The sequence below is a fragment of the Dromiciops gliroides genome, chromosome 2 (assembly GCF_019393635.1).
Source record: "Dromiciops gliroides isolate mDroGli1 chromosome 2, mDroGli1.pri, whole genome shotgun sequence".
In the NCBI taxonomy this organism is placed as follows: domain Eukaryota; kingdom Metazoa; phylum Chordata; class Mammalia; order Microbiotheria; family Microbiotheriidae; genus Dromiciops; species Dromiciops gliroides.
The window spans coordinates 7,809,760-7,829,423 of record NC_057862.1 but is presented as its reverse complement, the minus strand read 5'-3'; the positions used below and the strand labels follow the sequence as shown (position 1 = coordinate 7,829,423).

Sequence of the window (19,664 nt, the reverse complement as noted above, 5' to 3'; positions counted from 1 at the left end):
TCCTTGAAGCTTTTTGAGGGCAGGGGTTGTCTCTTGCCTTTCTATGGATCCCCAGGGTTGAACACACACTGGCACATAGTAGGTGCTTGAAGAATGGCTATTGGTGGATGGACAATTTTTTTTTTTTGCAGGGCAATGAGGGTTAAGTGACTTGCCCAAGGTCACACAGCTAGTAAGTGTCAAGTGTCTGAGGCTGTATTTGAACTCAGGTCCTCCTGAATCCAGGGCCGGTGATCTATCCACCTAGCTGCCCCTGGATGGATGATTGAGGGCCTGCATTATGCCAAACACTGGGCAAGGGGCTGGGAATGGAGATGAAAAAATGAAGACACTTCCTGCCTTCGAGGTGCTGTTTCCTTCAAAACCCATTGTAAGCACCACCTCCTCTCACCACTGCCAAACCCCCCTCCTCACTCCCCAACCCCAAATTAACTTGGACATAGTTTGTAATAACACGTGTAGAACTGTGGTTTCTCCCTATGGAAAGTATGCTTCTTGAGGACAGGAGAAGTTTTCCTTTTCTCTTTGTACCCCCACTGCGTGCAGAGCTTGGCACATAGTAGGCCCTTAATAAACAATGTGGCCATAGACCAGGAGATACAAAGTAGATTCAAAGTGACTACAAAGTCACTTGTATTCACTGGAGGCAGGCAGGTGTGGGGAAGCTGGCAGGCATCTCCCCGTGGGAGCATCGATTCTCAGAGGGGGTGGAGTACTGGCCCTCTCTCCAATGTGCTGCCTGTCTGCCCCGTGACAGAGATGGGCATTCAAGGGGAGCCAAGGGTGCTTGTGGGGAATGAGAGATGTTAGGAGGAAGATTGTAAAGGGCTCTGAAGGCCAAAGAAAGGAGGCCTCCGCCCTCACTCCGGGTAACCCAGGCCTCGTCCTGCCCCATCCCCATCTTGCTGCCGTCCCATCCACCCTTGATGGTGCCTCGGTGGCACCACCCTCTCTCCATCTCCACATTCCTCTCGCTCCCCTTCCCAGGCTGAGAAATAGCGGGTGTGCTTGCCTGGCATCCCACAGTCTGGGCTCTTTCCTACTTGCAAGGACTGACTTTCTTGGTTTGTGCACATTCTTCCTTAAGTGATTTTGGTCTTCTGCATATGAAAAGAGTAGGAGTTTTATGTCCCTCATTCATTTATTCAGCAATCATTTATCAGTCTCATGTGCCAGGACAGGCTTCTTAAACTTTGTCCACTTGCGACCCCTTTTGGCCCAAGAAATTTTTACACAACCCAGGTATATTGGAACATATAACCTTTTACTGTTGCCAGATTTGTTGTGACTCCCCCCTCCCCCCTAGTTTAAGAAACTTTGTGCTAGGGGATGTGAATGCAATGACAAAAAGTGGGGCAAGGCCTGTCTTATGCATCTTTTTGTATCCTTAGCACAGTGCATGACACATAGTAGGTGCTTAATAAACATTTATTGATAATTGATTGAGTCCCTGCCCTCAAAGAGTTTACATTCTCTTGAAGAGAAATGACATATAATGCCTGATATTAATGGCACAAAATGACTGGCTTTTAAATATTAATATCATATTAATTATATATTATGTTGCTAATATAGTGTGTTAATAATAGCCATTATTTATAGAGTGTTCTGAGCTTCAAAAAGAACTTTAAATTCATAACCACATTTTATCCTCACAACAAGCCCATAGGATAGGGGTGACTGATTCCTTCGAGACTCAGCTCCAACTCTCCTTTCTTCAGGAAACCTCCCTAAGTCCCACCAAGTGCTCATGCCTTGAACGCACCTACTTATGCATATGTCATCTCCCCATTAGAGCCCAGTGCAGGAGTTGGGATCTGGTCTTTCTTTGTCTGTCTTCATCACTCAGCCCATTACCTAGCACACACTGTTGTTGTTGTTTGTCCTTTGTTGTCAAAGAGGACGTGACATCGACGTCAAGAGGTGATATCATGACTTACAGTGAATTCATATCATACATCAGGATGACTGGAGATGGTCCAGATGTTTGAAGCAATTGGGGTTAGGTGACTTGCCCAGCTAAGTAAGTGTCTGAGGCCAGATTTGAACTCAGGTCCTGGTTCTAGGGCCAGTGCTCTATCCACTGCTCCACCTTGCACAGTAAATGCTTACTTGGTGATTGACTGATTGTTATCCCTGATTTGCAGCTAGGCAAACAGGCTCAGGGACTCCCCAGAGCCACAGAGCTATATTTACAGTGTTCAGAGATTCAGAGTCCAAGCCCAGAACCTGTTCCACTCCAGTCATCAGGATTTTTCAGACTGCTGAGAATTTGCCCCAGACTGACAGCGAGGAAGGAATGGCTGCTCTCCTACAGACAAGCCAGAGTTTCCTTTGGCAAGAAGTAGCTGTTGAGACGTTGTTTCAAGAGGAAAGTGTTTATCTCTCTTCACTGCTGCTGCACATTCACGGCAGATCCCCAACACCAACAGGCTCTTAGGGGGAGTATCTTCTTCTCCAAGGGCTGCTGGGACAGTTGGTGATGCCCTAAATGGTATAAGGAACCATCATGGAGGAACTGTGGAGCGCAGAGAACGAACGTGCCTCTAAATCCTTCCTGCTGCTTTCTGCCTGGGGACCTGGGACAAGAAGTCATCCAATCGGCGGCCTCAGCGTTCGTGATCTGGCGCCACTGGAAGTGATACCCAAAGAAGGTCCCTTTCCCTGAAGACGTGGTGGGGAGAGGGGCATCTTCCACCTCCCTAGGCACCCCATCCCACCAGCTATTAGACTATTAGAAAGTGAATGACTAGAAAGGCCATCAAATCATCACACTTATTGTCTCTAGTTCTTGTTGGGGGAGGGGAGAGCAGAAAAAGTCAAATCCTCCTTCCCCCGACAGCCTCCCAAATATGTGGAGATAATGACCACCTTCTGTGGTCTACTCTTTGCACAGCCCGTGACTGTGGCCCACAATTAGACAAGTGTTTATTGAAAGGTAGCAGCAGCAGGAGTTTCTCTGAATACTTGATAAGAGCAGTCAAAGAATTACAAACAACCCTGTTTGGCAGAAGATAAGGGGAAAAAAAGCTGAGAGGAGAGAGAGAGAAAGAGAGGGGGGGGAGGGGAGAAGGGGAGGGAAGGAAGGAGGGAGAGAGGCATAGACAGACACAGAGACAGAGACAGACAGACAGACAGAGAAAGTGAGAGCACATGCACACCTGTCTTAACTGCTGTAGCCAAGCCTGCAGAAAGCCCCTGTGGGGGGAATTCTCCTTCTGCTGGCCCCCATCCTTGGTTCCAGCTTAATTTCTTCATCAGAGCATATAGAAGCAGTTTGCCCTCAGCTTCTTTCACTCCTCCATCGAGAAGGCATCCTGGGCTTGGGGCATTATGTCTTCAGGGTATTGGGGGTTTGTCTCCATTTTTTACCTCCCCTCCCCCACCTTTTAAAGAGTTCCCATGGCTCAATCCAGCCCATCCATTGGCAGGACTTGGCTCTTCCCCACAACAAGGGGGCTTTTCTTCCAGATGCTGAAATAAGAGGATTCTGGGAGACCAGAAGAGCTGACCAGGGACAGGTGACTGAGGATTTTCTCCCATATTGTTTCCAGTTCAGCTTTCAGGAAGCAAGTTTCTGTCCAGTTTGAGGAAGATGGGCTCCTCCGGAGCCACACTGATGATGATATTGTGTCACATCAGCCATCACGAGTCTAGCAGACGCGGTGATTCCACTTAGGGGGAGTCAGAACCCTCGCTCCTCTATAAATGCGAGTCTGAGCCTTATACCAAGACCCAGCCCCAAGTCGGACTCCTCAGAAGAAAGCTTGTGTTCTGCCAGATCAGAGGGAAAGATGGATTCCTTGCTGCCAAGATGGGCCCTGAGCCTCCTTATCCCAGCAGCAAACAAGGTAAAGGAGAAGGAGCCTTAGGCGCTGAAAGCCAGGGAAGATGAGGCTGGGGCTTGTTCAAGTTGGCAGATCTCCCTGGATGTGCATGTGGTCTCCTAGGGTAGAATGGGAACTTCCTGAGGGCAGGAACCATTTCAGTCAGGTCTTTGTGCCCCTGTGGCTCCTGCCACAATGCCTCATGTATGGTGGGCCCTTAACTGACTGATTGTGTCCCAATATGTCATGACATCATTTTAAAGAGATTTGCGTTTATTTCCGGGTACTTGCAGGAAGCCTTCAGTAAACATCAGCCTGGGGAAACATGTGAGTTTCCTTTTTTCTAGTCTTTGGGCAGGAAATCTGGAATTTGAGGCTCAGGAAACAATCTCCCAGCCGACACAGCCCCGCCAAGGGCTGGGGGTGACCGAGGCTGGCCGGAGTCTGTGCCCCCTCGTGGTGTTTACTTTGGGTCTCCTGTGGTTGTGAGGATGCCAAGATTCCAGGCAGAGGGTAGCAAGGGCAGGGAGAGCTCTTAGGGAAACAGACATAGCCAGGATCTATGGAAGGTAAAATGCCCAACTTTCCAGAAATCCTGGTATTCCCCTGAATTACTTTTCCTAATTCAAAGGAGCAGGAGCTGACTTGTAGGAGCTGAGAGGACATACTAATGATCACAGAGATAATAGGAAGTGTCCCTTAGGGCTTTATAGTCTACAAAGTGATTTCCATCCAATGTTTCATTTGAAGCAAAGAGAACAGAGAAAAGAGGCCGGCGTACCAGGCCCCCACTAATGTTAGTGTTAGTAAGCACTGTGACCCACTGTGGATCCAGAAGGGGTTCAGATCCCAGCCTCTCTGTTGTCGTCCAGTTGTTTCAGTCGTGTCCAACTCTTCATGGCTCCATTTGGAGTTTTCTTGGCAGAGATACCAGAATGGTTTGACTTTTCCTTCTCCAGCTCATTTTACAAACAGGGTGAAGTGACTTACCCAGGGTCACGCAGCTAGGACGCGTCTGAGGCTGGATTTGAACTCAGGGAGATGAGTCTTCCTGCCTTCAGGTCTGGTGTTCTATCCATTACACCACTTAGCTGCCCCTTGACCTCTCTAGAACTCAACTTGCTTGTCTGTCCAAAGAAAGCATTGGAGGAGCTCATCTCTGAGTCCCTTCTAGCTGCAACCCCCTCAGTCAAGGTGGGGAGTATTCCACACCCTGTTTCTCTGTTGTTTGGTTTTGGGGAACGCATTTTCTCTGTGATGAAGGAGGCTTTTCTGTGGGGGTAAGAAGGGAGAACAAGCTTAGCAGGAGAAACAGAAGCATTAATGAGACCTTTTATGCCTCTTCTAAGTTAGAAAAGTAGAATGGAGGAAGGAGGGGGAAGGGGAGGGGGAGGAGCTAGAAGCAGAGACCTGGAGACCCAGAGACAGGCTCTCACACAGCACAAAAGCCAGATCTTAAAATTCCTCAGATAGACACGTTTGACAAGCATGATTCTCCTGTTAAGATGACAGGCTCAGACTTGGGGAAAGGGAGGGGGTGAGACCTCAGGGGTCCAGGCCAACCTTCTCTATTTATAGGTGAGGAAACTGAGTCCCCACAAAGTGGAATGGTTTGCCCAAGGAGTGGCTTGTCAGAACTAGAATTTAAACTCGGTTCCTTTGACTTTGAGGCCAGCAATTTCCTCCTTGCTCGTCCCCGATTGCTCCTACCAGAGAAGTGTTTGGGTATAATTGAGGCCTGAAGGGATCTGCGCTTTGCCCCCTGCCCCACCCCCATCCCTGCCAACCACCCACCAGGCAGCCTTACTCTGAATGAATCTAGGGGGCCCTCTGCTTAAAGGTGGGGAGCCTATGTGCCTCTCTCCACGGTGCCAGCCGATGGCAGAAACAGATGGCTTTGTCAGAATCCTCTTCCCTGCCAACTGCCTGCGTGAGTGGGCGTCACAATTCACGAGGAGGAGGCCGGGGAATGCAGTGGGGGAGAAGGCACAAAATGGAGAAACCGTCCTGCATGCAGGGGTGGGCAGAGCCATCGAGCGGCTGGCTTTGGGAAGGGGGACCCTGGCCAACCAGCAGGAAAGCCTGTCAGCTCCCCCTTCACAGAGGAAGACACCTTTAGATTCTCTGCAGCCCACTGGGGATGTTTTAGGAGGGAGGGAGGGTGGGTAGAGCTTCGGCCAGACTTGATGCTAAGCTTTGATCCTCCCCATGAGCACGACCACAGAGCTGCTCACCAGCCTCTCACCCCCACCCCCACATGCAGAACGACAACCGCTGACCCAGAGGGACAGAGCCAGGGCTGGCTCAAAGGGCAGCGAATGGCAGGGGCTGGCCGGCTTCTCGGAAATGGGGAGGCAAAAATGTGTCTTATCCCAGATTCTCCGCATAGCTGCCCTCCCCCGGGTCTGAGCAGAGCCAGTGGCCGTGGGAAACAAACGCTGGGATTGTCCGGTTCTGAGGGGGAAGGCTGCTTCTGTCAAACACTTCCTGTTCCTCCAGGGTCTTCAAGGGTCTGTGCTGCCCACAGGCTGGGTGGGATCTCCAATCCCAACTGCAAGCAGAGAAACTACATGCCGTCCTGGCATCTGAGATGTCGGGTGCGAGCCATTGAGGTCAACTGCCTCATGGGACCGAATGAGACACCGAGGCCTGGAAGGCTTAAGTGACTTGCCCAGGGTCATAAAGCTAGTGGGTGTTTGCGGTGGGATTTGAACCCAAGGCTCTGTCCATTACACCCTCATTTTAAAAAAAAAGTCTCTCCTCTGGCTGAGATATGGAAAGCCAAGAGAAAAGAGTAATTGGGAAGGAATAATCACATTATGGATCTAGTCATGGAAGGATGCTCAGAGGGCCTCAGGTCCAGCCTCCTCACCACATAGATAAAGAAACTCATGGCCATACAGGCTCAATGATTGGTCCAAGGTCACTGACCTGTTAGCATCAGAGGTGGGATTTGAACTCGGATCCTCTGAGTCTCAGGTCAAGTCTCTTTCCAAAGGGAGGCCTTATGATATGGTGGAAAAAAATGTTGGATTTAAAATCAGTGGACCCTGGGTTGAATCCTGACTTCACAGGCTCATAAATTTGAATCTGGGAGGGGTCTCAGAAGCCATTGTTCCACCCCTACCCTTCATTTTACAGAAAAGGAAACTGAGGCCCGGGGAGGGGAAGCCACTGGTCCCAAGTAGACAGAGAGCTGGGAGGGACCCCAGGCCAGCTAGTCCAACCCCTCCTTGTACAGTTGAGGGAACTCATGTTTCCCCCCGCTCTTTTACTCCCTGTGTGACCTTGGAACAATCATGTCACCTCTGGGCATCACTCGCTGAGCTCTGAGAAGAGGGACATGAAAAGACCCCTCCCCCTACTTACACCTTGGCATGAAGTAGCAGATCTTTGCATGCACTGATTGGTTTTGCTAAGGTTTTTTTTTAAAGAAATGTTTTTAATAATGGATGGCTGGCTCTTTGGGAGGGGGCAGAGGGTGGGCTATAGAGAGCAACCTTATCTATGTAAAAAGAAGTAGCTATTCCCACGTTCCCAATCTTTTTAAAGAAGATGTGGGGGAGAGGTAGGGGAAGCTGGATTGGGTGATCTGAGCCACCTCCAGCTCCAGATTGTGACCCCATGACTGCTCCCCCACATTTCCCCATGACACCATAGTCTCCACCATTCCAGAGACATCCGTGAAGGACGGCAGGCAGAAAAGCAGGGTCCTTGGGGCGAGGGTCTTTGCAGACTTAGGGGACGGCAGGCAGCAGGTACAACCAGTGATGCTAGCTCCAGGGACGCACCTTTCGAATTCTGAGAAGTCGTCCTGTTTGGACCATGCAGGACGATCCTCAGGGTGGCCGGGCTCTCAGGATGCTCTCCATTTGTCACTGATCTCATAACAAAAAGTAACTTTCCAAGATAATGACACACAAATTGTTTGTTCACTCTTGGCATTATGTCAGTGCCAGATGACTGCATGAAGAGGCAGGGTAGTCTAATGGGCAGCACTCTGCTCTTGGAGTCAAGAAAGGCTGGGTTCAAATTCTGCCTCAGACCTTCACCAGCTCTGTGTGGCCCAGGACAAGTCAGAAACTCCAACATCTGCCCAGTCCTTGTAAGGCTCTGTTAGGACAGGTTAGGACATTAGAGTCAGAGTCATCGTAAGGTGCTGATGTGCATAAAGCGCTTTACAAACATGTAAGCCGTAGAGAAACGGGAGAGATGACCGTGATATAGAAAGAGCTCAGCTTCAGAGGGGAGAGTTAGGGTTCAAAAGTGGGCTCTGCTTCTGGGTGACCTGGAGCCTGTGTGGGTTCTAAAAAAAAAAGTACTCAGCCAACTCAATGGATGCACTCAAAACCCCTGACATCTTATGCCCAGGAAGGGGGAGGCGGCTCCTCCGGCCTCCTCTTTGTCCAGGGCCCTCTTTTTTGAGCTGGACAATCCCTTTGTCCTCTGAGGACCTCAGGGTCCTTTTCTGTAAAATGAAGGAACATAAGATAGTGGCCTAAAAGGTCTTTTCTTTGAATGGACTTGATCTTTGGAATGTTACATTTCTTCTTGCTTGCTTGTGCCCGTCGGCTCTACGCCTCACCTCCTCACCAGCTAACACCACCTGTCCCAAGCAAATGTGATATGGAAAGGACTGACTGACCAAGTTTGGGGGAAGTCCTTCCTTTCCATAAGATGAGAAGTGATGTGAAAAGTGACAGCAGGAAGCCAGGTGGGGGCACAGGCAGAACTGGGGTTCAGTGCTCATCTCGGCGTCAGAAATGTGGGATAGATCAATGGCAGCCTCTCTCAGCACCTTGGGATGGATCATAGAAGTCTAAGGGAATTGGACGGTCTCCCCAAGGTCATCTAGGTAGTAAGCATTAGGGGCAGGATGAGAACAGTGCCAGCCACACAGTAGGCAGTTAATAGGGGGTCCTGGGAGGTTGGTGCCGTGTTTAAACATGGCAGAGAAAGTCAGCATCTTTAGAATGAACATCCTTCAGGGTCCCAGTGACATTTAGCTTTCTTGGAGCCCATCCACTGAGGGCTTGGTAAGGGGAGAGAAGCTCTAGGTATGGAGCATTAGGCCTTTCCCCCAGGGTCTGAGGTCCGCTTTGGGACTCCCACCCAACAGAGGAGGCTAGCTTTCTGTGAGGCTGTTCTTATCAGTGAGAGGACTGACTTAATTTTGAATGCAATCGATCCTTCTCTGGGTAGATTCATGATTCCTTCTAATTAAGCTGGGGATCAATAACCCTGGGGAGGAGCCGATTAATCAGCACAACCAGGGTGATGACCTGGGGTGATGGTTCTGCCTTCTTGGGCCTCAGAGTAAGCACTAGTGGACATCCTGACCCTCTCTGCCCAGAAGGATGATTTGGGAGATCATAGCATAGTTTTTGCCTTTTCAATTGAAATAGTTTGTCCCTGCATAGAACAACTCGATGCCACAAACTTGGGCATTTCCCATGTGGTGGGCATTGTGGTAATCACAGGAGATTCCAAGGCAACGAGACAACAATCTCTGCTCTCAAGGACTTAGAGTCTCCCCAAAGGAGGCAACATGTATGTATCATGCATGTGTATGTTATGTGTGTAATATGTGTCTGATGTATAATATATATATATTAAGCATGCATATTAGATAGGTGGTAAGATAGATGATAGATTATAGATAGGAAGACAGATAGATGATAGATCATTAGATAGCTAGATGATAGATTGATAGATAGATGATAGATAGATAGATAGACTATTTTTAGTATATACACACCATTCACCAAACAAACACAAGGTAGTTCATGGAGGGAGGGTAAGGGGGTGTTAGGAGCCGGGCATGGTAAGGATCAGGAAAGGCTTCATATGGAAGATGGTGCCTGAGTTGTAAAGAAATAAGTGTTTCTCGGGGCATATTTGAGGAGGGAGGGCCTCCCAGGCATGGGGACCAGTCTGTGCAAAGGCAAGGTGAGAAGAGATGGAGTGTCACTTGTGAGAAGCAGTGAGGAGGCCGTATGGCTGGTCTGAAGAATGCCAGGAAGGAAGGAAGGAATGCTGGAGTATTTGACTAGGTGGTGAAGGGCTTTCAATACCAGACAGAGGTGTTTGTATTTGGCCCCAGAAGTAATCGGGAGCCACTGAAGTTTATTGAGAAAGGGATGTCATGGCAAGAAATGGATTTTCAGAAAATCACTTTGGTGGCCTTGGGGGTCTGGATTGGAATGGGGGAGACTGGAGGCAGGGATACCCAGGAAAGAGGTGATGAGGTATGACCCAGGTGGTGGGGGCCGAGTGAGTGGAGAGGAGAGGACAGATCTGAGAGAGGTCACAGAGACAGAAGTGACAACACATGGGGTGAGGGAGAGATGGTGCTGTTTTAAGCAAAGCTCCTTACTGGAATGGGTCACCATCAACATCTGCCTGAAAGGGTGGAATTTTTTATCAAAGAGGAAAAAAGCTAATCCTGAGCTCCCTCAGGAAGTGCTCAAAGAGACTGAGTCATGGAAAGTGTGCCTCAATCTCAGCCCCTGACACTTCCGGGGCCCAGGAGGGTGTCATCAGTAAAGGGCTCCCTTTCCCAAACAGGGCCTTAGGCTGGGTGTGGTTTGGGGGAGGTCTGCCTCTGAGAGCGGCTGGAACTGGGAACTTCATTCCCTTGGGCCCAGCCTGGCAGGGAACCTCACCAGACATAGCTCGACCGCTTCCCTGGCAAGAGAGACATGCCTCAGCTCAGCTAGATGAAAAATTTTCACATACTTGTTTCAAGTTTCTTAATATGGATTTGCTTGTAAAAGGCAAGGAAATAACATAATTGGTTCTCTGATAGGAAACATCTAAGGATTGAAAGATTTAAAGTGGGAAGGGAGGGTAGGAGGTGGGGGAGAGGGGCATGGGTCAGGCAATGGCCAAGCTCAGTGTTGGGCATGAACACAGGGGAATTTTTTTTGCCTTGGTTGGATCTGTGACTTCATCAGCATAGGGAACTGCCAATTGTCACCTTCCTCACCCTACTCAGAACAACGTGATTCTGCATCTTAATGTCTTTGGGAACTGCCTGGGGTATTGAGATGGGAAGTGACTGCCCAGAGCCACAGAACCAGGAAGGGCTGGGTTTCAAGCCCCCTGACTCCTAGGCTGACTCTCTGTAAATGACAAGGTTCACAGAAGCAGGAGACTTAGATAAACTGATGCAGAGCAAAGGATGCAGAACCAGGAAAACAATATGCACAGTGACCATAATAATCGAAACAGGGAGAAGAGTCACATGAAACTGAATGCAACAACCAAGCATGGTTTGAGGAAGAGATGGGGAAATGTCCCTCCCAACTTTCATCAGGGAGGTGGGGGGCGATGGGTGAGGACAACTGAATACTGTCAGACATAGTTGCTGTGTCTTTTTTTTCTTTTCTATTCTTTGTTCCAATGGAAGGTTCTCTGAGTGAGGGAACAGAGAGGGACTATTTAGACATGATAGCAGCAGCAACAACAACAATAGCATTTACACAGCACTTCAAAGTTGGCGGTGTGCTTCACCTTGTCTCCTTTGATCCTTACAACAGAACTGGAGGGCAGTGCTATTATAGCTGCCATTTTACAGACAAGGAAGCTGAGCCTGAGGCTGTGACTTCCTCACGGTCACAGCTAGTAAGGGACAGAGGCTTTCTTGGTTGCACATTGAGCGCTGGATCGCCTGGGCCAGCTAGCTTCCGTCAGACTTTTCTAAGAGGTGACAAGTAAAGGACCCACCCATGTCCTGGGGTGGGGGGGGGGCCTGAGGTCTTGAATCGCAGCTTTCATTGGTCACTTACTTGCTAACTGACCTTGGGCCAATTACAGCTTCTTTGGGCCTTAGGGGACAATGTTACATAGTACTGCTGTTGAGAGGACCTGAATTCAAATCTTGGCTCTCCCAATTCCCTGCCTGGATGACAGCTGTGGAACATATCACTTCTCTCTGGGCCTGTAAATTAAGGGGTGGGGGGTTGAATAGATGCTCTTTACAATCCCTTCTTGCTCCTGAGAAGCAGGTCAGTCATTCGGTCTGTACTGATGAATTAGGCTGTCTGTTAGAAGGCAGGGTCAGTTCACGCCCCAGATTTGTCTGGTGTATTATGGGACTCAAGCCAGAAAAGATATGGATGGCATGGGTGAGCTACAATCTGCGCTGGTGGAGCTCACGAGTCTATCGGGTTATTAGAGTCTTCCACAAACGTGGTGTTGTTACTTTGTCTTCAGAGGATTCTGCAAATGTCAGTGATGATTTTGTTTTGAAAACAGGATGTCCAGAGTTAGCAGTGAATCTAATAAAAATGAGCTTGCTTCACATCAGTGGAAAATTACCCAGTCACAAAACTAGGAAACTAGGCTTTCTCGCGTAGCTCATTTATTTTGTTCGCTGTGTTTACACAGCGCTATGCACGTGTGAGTGCGCATGCACACCCAGACTCACCAACAGCTGCGAGTGAGCCTGTCCTCTGGAGAGTGACCCTACCCTCCCTCCCAGCTCAGAACAGGGGCTCGCTCCCCCAGGTCCCAGGCCATCTGCCTCACGGGCCCTGCCTTATGTGCCAGTTTGAGTGTGAATGTGGCCAGACCTTGCAGAACGAATGGCCGACCCAGCTGGGCATGCACACAAGCTCTGGTCTGCCCTTAGCAGAGGGTGAGATGAGGTCCTGGGTGTTATTCCCACCAGGGCTCCAGAACCTCGCCTGACATCTCATTCTTTGGAACGGAAGGTGGTGGGAAGAGCCAACTTCAAAGGGTCGACCGTTGCCGGACAACCTGGGCATTAAAGCTACACTCTGTTAAGGCAGAGCCCCGATCTGTGCACACGGATGACAAATGGGGAAACCCCTTTGTCAGGGTGAGAGGCTGGTTTCCTTCCACAAACAAAAATTGGTAGGACTAAGACGGAGTCCCAGGCAGGTAGAGTGGGCAGATTGGCGGCCAGAGTCAGAAAAATCTGAGTTCAAATCCTGCCTCAGAGACCTCCTGAGTGACAGAAATTCCACCTTCCCCAGAGGGCCTCCCCCAGTCCTTGTTAATTCCAGACTGCCCTCTGCTGATCATTTCCGCCTTATCCCGCACAAGGCTGGCCTTGTAAAGATCTGTTTGCATGTGGACCCCACCACTACAGTGTAAGCTCCCTGGGGGCATCCTCAGTGTTTAGCACTCGGCGCCTTTCACATAATAGGTGCTTTCTAAGTGTTTGTTATTTGACGGATGGAGCTCACAGCACTCAACAGTGATAGTGACGATGACAGTAATAACCACGGAAATAATAACAGCCATGTGCCAGACACTCTGCCAAGCCCTTCACAATGATCTCATTTGACCCTTACAGCAATCCTGTGAGGTGCTATTTTTACATCCATTTTACAGATGAGGAAACTGCGGCAAACAGGGTCACACAGCTACTAAGTGTCTGAAGCCAGGTTTGAGCACGTCTTCCCGACTCCAGGCCCGGCGCTCTATCCATCGGACCAACAAGATGAGATGAGATGCCATGGCCCCCGATGTTCCTTCCGAGTCTGAATCAATTTTTTTGTGAGCCTGAACCCTGTGACAAACAGCTCGGTTCCCACAGCGAAGTCTCCTTTTGTGTGTCTGGAACCACAGTCAAGGCAGCTTCATAAGTGATAAGCAAAGGCGAGGAGAAGCCAAGCCTTGCCCCGAGGGAGCTGTCCTGGCCAGCCTGGATGTGAAGCTGCCTCTCTCTGAGGCTCCCCCATCTCCAGGCAGGGAGAGTAGAGGACACTGGGGCTGAAGGCTCTGGTTTGTTGCCACAACCTTGTACTCCCTTTCTCAAATTTGCAGTGATCTGGGGCATTTCTTCATATGGCTCTGGGTGACCTGGCTTTCTTCCCTTAAGAACTGTTAGTTGGTCTCCTAGGAGCATTTATCAGAACTTTCATTGAAGGGGTGGGTGGTGACAGATAGCTGTGTGACCTTGGAGCAGTCTCCTATTCTCCCTGGGTCCCGGCCTCTGCTCTCTTATCTGGAGCTCGAGGGGCATGAACCAGAGCAGCCTCACGGTCCTGTGAACAGTCAATGGACAGATTAGACATAAAAGGAAGATGGACAAATTGAGCCTGGGGGCTCACTCTTCCCTGCGTCTGAAGTTATTCCCGTATCCCCTTATTATTTATATGTGGCAGCTATGGATTAAATGCCTGGGTTGCCAAGCAACAGGAGCTCTCTACATTGTGTATAATGGCAGAACTCTCCTAACCCAGAACCACTGACACTCAGGGCTCCCAGAAACCTCAGAGATGACTTCTCAAGCCCACACCTCACTCCAAACATCCTCTGTAACCTTTGGGGTCTGTAATCAGTGTGGAATATGTGGAAGTTGAATGAAGGCATCATCCCATCTCATTCTTTTGGGGGGGGGGCAATGGGAGGCAAGTGAGTATGGTTGTTAGAAGTTTGGACCTGAAGTCAGGAAAAGACTGAGGCAGACAGAGGTTAGGTGACTTGCCCAGGGTCACACAGCTAAGAAGGATCTGAGGCAGGATTCCAATTTGGTTCTTTCTGACTTGGGTTCCCTTTTGATCCTCCACTCTAAAGTTTGCCTCCAGTGGCTCTGGGTGGCACACCGGATAGACCACTGGCCCTGGAGTCAGGAGGACCTGAGTTCAAGTATGACAGATACTTGATACTTACAGCTGTGTGACCCTGGGCAAGTCACTTAACCACAATTGCCTCAAACATCCGGGGCCATCTCCAGTCATCCTGGTCTATATTTTGCCACTGGACCCAGATGGCTGTGGAGGAGGGAGTGAAGCAGATGACCTTGCCCAGCCCTGCCTCACTTAGATACAATTCACTGCAAGTCATGACATCTGTCATTCTCTTTGAGAATGAAGGACAAACAACGGTCTCCAGTGACTCCTGGGATGTTTAAGCAAAGCCCCCTGTAGATTTCTCCCTATTCTTTGTCCTCTTTTTCTTGGGCACATCCTGTCAGCTTTCCATTTCCGTGTCTCCTCGTGGATGAAAAGCAGCCACAGCAGTGCCTCAGAGCCTGGAAAAGAGTGACTGTGAATTCTTGACTTTTTAAAAAGCCCTTCCCCCACCCCACCCACGTTCAAGGCCCTTTCGAATGTCCTTGGCCTGCTCTGCTATTAATTATGGGCTCTTCATTTCCCTTCTTTTTCAGCTTAGCATCTTATTGGAAACCTATTCAGGTAGAAACCATGAATCAATAATTTTAGTATTTTATTAAGTCAAAATACACAGGTTAAATAACAGTTATTAAAGCTTAAAACTGCAATAAGCCTTTGGAACACCATGTATAAGTGTATATATATTATGTCTACCGATGTGTGTGTGTGTGTGTGTGAAGAGGGGAGGGGAACAAGGTAGAGAGAACTCAGGAGAAGAGAGGTAGGATGACAGAAGGGGGAAAGGGGAAAGGGAAAGAGAGGGGAGAAAGGAGAGAGAGGCAGAGGGAAAGGGAGGGAGACAGAAGAAAGGCAGAGGGAAGGAGAGAGAGAGGGAGAGAAGGAGGAGGGAGGGGAGAGAGAGAGAGAGAGAGAGAGAGAGAGAGAGAGAGAGAGAGAGAGAGAGAGAGAGAGAGAGAGAGAGACCGACCCAGTGGGAACTGGAGCTGTACAGATGTGGAACACTCAGCTGTCACATTAGAAGCATGCCACAAACATTTAACGAGCGCCTACATGGACTAGGTTAAAAAGGTAAGGCTAATGATGGAGCTGGGGGAAAAGACAAATGAAGCTTGTCCTTCCTTATTTGAAGCCTGTAAAAGGATTCAGCCCCTGTGTTACCCTCGACACCATTCCTGTTTTCTGAAAACATTGTTTGTCTCAGCCTGCAGCTGTCAGTGGGGGATGGCATCGTCCATGGATTCTGCTCCTTGGCAGAGAGCTCTGCCTTGCTGTCTTTACTTTGCTCTCCGCCCGTGGCCTGTGGTGTCCGCCCTGTGTAAATCCTAACCGACGACATGCTTGAATTTGTTGTCTTCTCCATGCTGCCCGGTGCCCAGGAGTCGCTGGTGCCAAGCCCCTGATTTATAAGGAAGCCTGTGTCAGGCCAGTGTTTGCTTTCGGTGGGGCTGGGCATGGGGACGCTTCCCATTCCCCACTTCCTGGCTTTGGTTTCTATTTGCTGCTATGACCGAGATGGGAGGCGGCAGAATACCCAGAGTAGAGATGCTTAGCATCGCCATGGCAACCCCTGCAAAGGCTGGTGCCCTCAGGGACCAGAAGCCAGAGCCAGTGCTGGGGCAGTCAAGTATCATTAACAGCCTCCATAGGGACAGTCCTCCAGAAAGGTTTCACAATTCCTCATAAACAAAAACAAAGGTTAACGGGCATGTTCCAGGACAGGAAATGGATGTCCAGGCTCCCAGTTTCCCACTGGGCAAGTCAGAAAGGGGAGAGAGCCGCCAATTCCAATGGGCAGAGACTGAAATGCTGTGTGGGACGTGCTCGGGGCTCCGTCTGATGGACTAGAGAGGAAAGACCAGCTGCGAGAAAGGCGGGCTGTAAGTCTCTGTAGCCGCCCGCAGCACCCTTTCACCAGCAGGGCTTGGCTTGTCAAGAGCTCAAAATCAACACCAGGCAGGGGACCCCCACGGGCTCTATTCGTTTTCAATCGATGCAAGCACCTGGGCGAGCGCCCTCCAGGACCCCTCCCACACTACCCCCCCCTTTCCCTTTGTGCTGGGGGGGCGGGGAGTGCTCCTTGTGGACAGACAGGAGCTGCTGGAAATCCAGGAGCACCCTTTGATCCTGCAGGTGTTGGGGGCACTGCCAACCCTCCCCCCAGCCTTGCGGGCATGGGCCCCCTGCCCCTTCTTTGATGTGGTTGCTCTTGTTTCAGGGTGTGATTTGACCCCAGGTGTCTGTACATCTAACATCGTGCAGACACAGGAGGGTGGAAAGCTGGCTTGAGGCACTTCGGGGGCCTCTCTCCGTATACATTAGCTAGAGGAAAACTCGTGTGTGTGTGTGTGTGTGTGTGTGTGTGTGTGTGTGTGTGTGTGTGTGTGTGTGTGTGTGAGCATGTGCGTCTGAGGTCCACCTTCCTCCACATTCTGGGGAATTAAAGACCCGGTGCCCCAGGAAACAGAATGGAAGTTTCTTGAGGACCGGCCTCACCCTAGGCATTTAACAAATGCTCACTGATTGGCTGGTTCGAGGAGCCAGGGCGCTTGCTCCTTTAAGGCAGCCTGTATGTGTTTGCGCAATCGAGCCTAGGTCCTGTGGGCGGAAGAGGACTCTTCCCACTGACAATCATTTGGGGAGGGGTCCTCTCTTCCTCAGAGCTCTTGCCCTTTGAGCTCCGTTAAAGTTCACCCCCCCTCCCCCCTCCCCCATCACACTTCAGTTTATTTTGCTTTGTTTAAGGGCATAGGAGGAAAAAAACCAACCCAGGACATACAAAATCAAAGTCCATTCATTACAAAGCTTTTATTAATCCTGTATGCTCCAGTGGGTCCGGCCAATCAACGGATTTCACTGAGGTAGGGAAGAGGCAGAGCTACCACATTTAAATCGATGAATAAATATTGTCTAGGAGATGGTGGTCAGGAAAGGTTTCCTGGTCGGGGTGGCAGGGGCGCTGAGCCCAGAATTAAGCTTCGAGTTCATTGGCTCAGGAGAAGCCGGGCCGGCCCTGTCTCAAGCCGATGCCTTTCCCCTCAGCCTCTCTGTGGGCGGTGGGCGGCCAGCGACGCCCCAAGACTCCCCCCGAGCTGTCCCTCCTGAAGCCTGTGGTCCGCAGGAGGGGGTGCCCGTTCCTCGTCTGAGAAGGCATCTTGCCTGCACCAGCCACAGCGGCCGGGTTCTCAGGACCTCAGCGGCCAAACGGGCTTTGAAGCTGCATTTGTCTTTCACTTCATTTCTGAACACCCCTAGCCATTGATTGAAAGCCCTTTCCAGTGTAGACAGAGAGAACTCCTTCCTGTGAGTGATTTCTGAATGCTTGCTTTCAGGAACCAAATCTTGATGGACATCCAAGGGATGAGGAGAGGAGGGGGAGGGCTCACAGACATCACCCCCACAGTGAGGGGACAGTGAAGGGGAATACCCAGGTCAATAATGCTTACCCAGTGCCACATGGGCATGCTTAGACCAAAACAAGTGCTCGGGAAGACTGCCAGGCATCACTGGGTGGGAATGAGCCAGTGGGCCAGGTAAATGACTGGAATGGACTGGCTGCAGCCTCTCCCCACCTCTGGCCGGAAGGGCTGTGCTGCCCGTGGTTCAGGAAGGCAGGGGCTGTTGGGCCCACACACTGGCCTCAGAAGTAGAAAGGGTCAGGTGTATTGGCTGTAAGACTGAACTGTAGGGGGCAGCTAGGTGGCACAGTGGATAAAGCACAGGCCCTGAATTCAGGAGGACCGGGAATTCAAATTCGGCCCTACATACTTGACATTTACTAGCTATGTGACCCTGGGCAAGTCACTTAACCCTCATTGCCCTGCAAAGAAAAAACAAACAAATAAACAAATAAAAATAAAAGACTGGACGGTAGAGGATCCACTGCAGGTGGCCTGGTGGTGACTGGGCTAAGGCAGCTCAGCGTCCTTCAGGGATCTTCTGCCCGATGTTTAACACATGCATGCATTGGCCTGGTGGAGCAGGGGCAGGGGGTGGAGGGCGGGGGGGGGCAGGTTATCCTTCTCCCCCAAATACAAATAAAATTAAGTCTAAGCAGAGATGCCATGACATGGAAACTGGTGGGGCTTTAAGAAGCTCTGTCTGATACAAAGTGTGGCCCCACTTGGAGCCACACCCAACACATCTGGAGAGAGAAGGGAGAGGCTTTCTCCCCTCCTCCTCCTCCATATGGCCTCAGCAGCATCTGGACTGAGTGAGATGGGGGCGATCCATATATGGTGAATGCTTCTGTTGCTCTAACACTGATACTGTCGATGCCCGCTGCTACCGTGCACCTGGGCTCTGTGGGGAGGATACAAAGGGGCTGAAGCTGGAAGAATACCTAGGGGCTAACTGGGATCACCCCTTCACTTTAGAGGGTCATCAAGCACCTACTGTGCGCCTGGACACTGGGGTGACCGCTGAGAATGCCAAGAACAAACCCAAGCAAAAAGAACCTTCCTCAAAGAGTTTACTTTCCAATGGGGAAGATGACATAAAGGTTGGGGGGGGGGTGTACCAGCTTGAGGGGGAGAGGATTTGTTGAGAAAGTCTGGAAGACCGGAGCCCAAAACAGAAGGAAGATCCCCTGGGCTTAGCAGCTTTCCTGAAAACTGAGGTTCAGGGAGGCACAGACCAATCAGAGGAAGAAGAAAAGAAATACCCTAAAATGCACTAATTCGAGCAGCTCAGTTTTAGAAAAGGCTGTAACTGGTCCAAGGTCACGCAGGTAGGTGGTACCTGAGGCAGGATTTGAACCCAAGGCCAGTCAGGGTCTTTTCCTGCTGTACTCCAACCAAGTAATTAAGTCATTAAAATAGTTTTACCCTGGAAACTTGGGGCCCAATCTTCTGTAGCGGCCAGACCTCAGGGTGTGTCCCAAGAAGGAGGGATGACACCAGATGCTGGATAAGCCCAGGGACACAGAAAGATGAGTCATGATCATTCTCCTGTGTCCTGGAGACACCCCCTCAGCTCCCCAAAACACGGAGTGTGGAGTGTGCATCCTCCATGTAGTATTCCATACCTGGATTTCTCTTCTGAGACGCTGAAATAAACACGATTGCCACCAGATCTAAGCCGCCTGGGTGTGGGGAGTGAGGGGAGCCCTGGCTTTGGAGGCTTAAATCTTGCCTCCGGACTCCCACCTGTGCGACCTTGGTCACCTCACTCCTCTGGGCCTTGGTTTTCTCCTGTGTCCAATGAGGAGCTTCGAAGTAGGCGACCTTGG

General features: G+C 50.3%; 1 protein-coding gene across 5 annotated transcripts in view; it reads left to right on the top strand.

Moving 5' to 3' along the window:
• The window catches only part of PTPRE (protein tyrosine phosphatase receptor type E), a 172,539-nt gene that overhangs the window by 62,644 nt on the left and 90,231 nt on the right, over positions 1–19,664 (top strand). Inside the window, exon 1 of one of the 5 annotated variants that reach the window (XM_043984523.1) lies at positions 15,420–15,505. The exons of 3 other annotated variants lie outside the window; for them this stretch is intronic. The gene's annotated coding sequence lies outside the window, so the exon portion shown is untranslated. Of the gene's footprint in view, positions 1–15,419; positions 15,506–19,664 lie in introns of those variants that run through there. One more of the 5 variants, XM_043984520.1, reaches the window with a different exon arrangement.